Source organism: Ailuropoda melanoleuca, chromosome 1 (genome assembly GCF_002007445.2).
Source record: "Ailuropoda melanoleuca isolate Jingjing chromosome 1, ASM200744v2, whole genome shotgun sequence".
Classification (NCBI taxonomy): Eukaryota; Metazoa; Chordata; class Mammalia; order Carnivora; family Ursidae; genus Ailuropoda; species Ailuropoda melanoleuca.
Window position 1 is genome coordinate 1037816 of NC_048218.1, and position 3343 is coordinate 1041158.

Sequence of the window (3343 nt, forward strand, 5' to 3'; positions counted from 1 at the left end):
ATTTTTATTTATTTATTCAACAGAGATAGAGACAGCCAGCGAGACAGGGAACACAAGCAGGGGGAGTGGGAGAGGAAGAAGCAGGCTCATAGCAGAAGACAGGCAGATTACCTTTTACCTTATCAGGAAGATTAGTGCTGACCAGGAAATTCCGAACCAATTGGTTTAAAATCCCACTCCCTGGAGAGGCTGAAACTACAATTAGGTCAGGTGTTAAGTGTTGGTGGCACTTAACACAAGTGATTCCATCTGGGGCCTGTTTCTTTTTAACAATAAAATCTGAATCACCGAGAGTGGGATTTAAGTCTCCACTATCGCCATCACGCATTCTCTGCGGCGGATCCAATTTTGCCACAAAAGGACCGGCACGCCCCCATGGCACGTTCTCCTTGCACACCCACAGACTCTGTGTCTCAGTGCAATGCCGCGTGACTCGGAATGGCTCTGTGGATGCGACACGCTCTCCTTGCCCACTTCCCTTCCTCGCCTGGAATTCACTTTCTCGGGTGTTAGTGTTATGACACGCCCGCTCGTGCTTCGCCTGCGCCCTTCACGCTCACGTTCCCATCACTTTGCTGCAGGGAGTCCCTGGTGGATTCTGCTTTTCCACATGAAGGCAGTCCAGCCCGTTTTAGTGACCACTGTCCCAGCCAGCTCACTCCTCGAGGCAGCTGTCGCGGGCACTGGTGGCTTCCCTGGACGAGTCTGCTGCGTCGGCCTTGGACAGCACCTCCTGACCAGAGCTTGGCCGCACGGCTTTAGGACCTGAACCATCCCGGGCTTAGGCAAGCCCCAGAGAGAGGAGCATATCAGTGGTGGGACACCCAAGGCCCCCCGTGGGAGAAGGTGGCCCAACCAGCAAACCCGAGCGGATTCTCTCACCCACCCACCCACCTGCTGCCTGGACGGGCTCAGGCAGCTCCCAAAGCCTGGGGGCTGCACCACACCCCTTTCCTCAAGCTCAGAGACTAGTCAGCTGGCGCATTTCCTTCTTAGCAGGTGTTTTCCCTATAAATTATAAGGCTGGTAATGTCCTGCCGGTGGTCTTGCGCTGTAACGGCATTATGTCACCACTGGGGGAAACTGGGCGAAGGGGACAGTGACTCTATCTACTGTTATTTCTTACAATTGCATATGCATCGACAATGATCTAAAAAAAAATTGACCACAAAAAAGGCTGATAGAATCTGTAATTAAAGAAATAGCTACGCAGAAGCTAAAAAGTTAGAATACGCAGTGGTGGGTATCTATCTTGCTGCATGCAGGGAAACCATCCTTAGAGAAGCCCTGAACCGGGAGCTCTCACGCACTGCCCCTCCTTGCACACCCTCACTGGCCCAGCCCAGCCGCGGGAAGAGCCTGTCCTACCCTGACAACCAATCAGACAACAGAGACGCTCACAGCCCAGCCAATCAGAAACCAGCACCGCCGAGCACTCACTTTCCTCCAATGGCTTTTCCTTCAAAGCCGCCCTTCCCACCTTCCTCCTTTTTCTCTGGAAAGCTGCTCTCCTATGTTCTCTGGACCTGCCTGTGGTTTTGTCATAAACCGTGCGTCCTGAATTTCAATTTTTCTGCTATTCTCAAATAAACCCATTTTGCTGGGGAAGAAACTGGCCATAGTTGCCACTTCGTTACAGTGCTTTTGTAACAAATGCCCCAAGCTCAGTAGTCAGCAGCAGAAAGCCTTCTTTCCTGTCCACCCATCTGAGGGGGGCCTGGAGAGGGGCCAGTCCAGGGGTACTCTGGGCTGCAGTGGGGTCCTATTCCTCGCTAAAGGCTCTCGTCCTCCTTGGACCAGTGGCCACCATGCCACCTTCTCAGAGTGAGCGGCGATGGGCCTGCCATGAGGTGCGAATGGGGGAGTGGGGAGGGCACTGGCTGTCACTGCCCCACATCTGGCACCTGCTGCTCCCTTCTGGGGAGTGGATCCCACGGGGTGGCTGCCAGGTCCTTGGGCATGACTCCCCTTCTGCTATCCAGGCAGACCTCCTTGTCATTTCTTTGTCTTCGCGTCCCCCTATATGGATGAGGTCTAGGTTCCTGCCCTTGGGTATTGGGCTTTTGCCGCCCCACCCCCCCCCACCCCTGGGGCCTCTCTGGGGGGATGGTTGGCAGCCTCCACCCTCCCCTCCCTCAGGAAAGTTAAAGGTAAACCTCACCCAAGCCGAGTCTGGAGGCTGGAAGGGGGCCCTGCCACTCAACCCCATTATGGGAAGAATGGCCAATCACAGACCCAACAGAAGAACCCTCCGCGGGAGAGAATGACCCGTGACAGGCGCCAACGGCGGAAGTTCACGGAATCTTCACAAGAATCAGCCACCCCTGCAACCCGGCCAGTGAGAAACCGTCATCACCCTGAACTCTTGCTTTTCTCCCGTGGACTTTCGTTCAAAACAACCCCTCCCAACTTCCTCCCTCTTCCCCATAAAATATGTCCCTCTTCTTTGTTGGATCTCCCTGTGGTTTTGCCAGACTTGCACGTCCCTTCAAAGAGCAGTTCTCTGCCATTCCTAGATCAACTCATGTGTGCTGATAAAATAACTGGCTGTTTTCTGTTTAAGGTTAACACCTCCTTTCTACATGCTTCCTGTGGGCCGTGGGAACTGCAACTTCCTGTCCCCCTCAGTTTTCCTACCGGGGAGCCCAGGGTGGGTAGAGGAAGGTGGGAACCAGGGGGCCAGACCTGACCTACCCTCCCCCCTCCTCTCCCCACTCCTCCACTGCCCTCCCAGTTTCCTGGCTTCCTCCCCACCCCCCAACCAGAGCTTGGCTGTTTCTTCCTCAGTTTTGAGAGCTGACTGGGGGGACCCGGGGAAGCACCCCTGGGACTCAGGCACTGGCTGCATTTGAGTAGGGGGTTTTCTGTGACCCCAAGAGCAGGTCACTGTGCCTTGTTGTCGTGGCAGGCAGCTACCAGACCAAATGTGGGTCAGGGTGAATTCTTCAGGCTGGCGCTGCGTGGGGGGAGGGGAAAGTTCGTCAAAACCCCAACAGATCTGTCCTGCTTGGCACAGTGATCAATGTCCCTGGCTTAAGCTTGCGGGTTAGCCAGAAAAGGAACGTTTAAAATGAGCCAAAAAGAAAAAGCGCATGAACTTCTAGCTTGGGATGGCAGGCGGGGTAAGCCCCAGCAGGGGTCAAGGGGCCGGCTTTCCTCTGAGAGGCGGTGGCAGCTGGTAAGGGGGCAGGAGTGCCTCCCTCCAGGACTTCTGCGAGCTGCAGCCAGGGCCGGTAGGTGAGGGTAGGTTCCAGTGGGCTCTGGAAGGGGCCTCCCAGTGGGGGCTGCATGAGGGGGTGGTCCAACGGGGGTTCTGGGAGGAGTGGTTCAGTGGCAGCTTCAG

The 3343-nt window shown here is 55.5% G+C and overlaps 1 protein-coding gene across 1 annotated transcript in view; it reads left to right on the plus strand.

Annotated features, from left to right (window-relative positions):
- The first annotated feature begins 3118 nt into the window (after positions 1-3118).
- The window catches only part of SLC19A1 (solute carrier family 19 member 1), a 25143-nt gene continuing 24918 nt past the window's right edge, over positions 3119-3343 (plus strand). The window contains exon 1 of the mRNA XM_034654348.1: positions 3119-3233. The gene's annotated coding sequence lies outside the window, so the exon portion shown is untranslated. The remainder of the gene's footprint in view (positions 3234-3343) is intronic.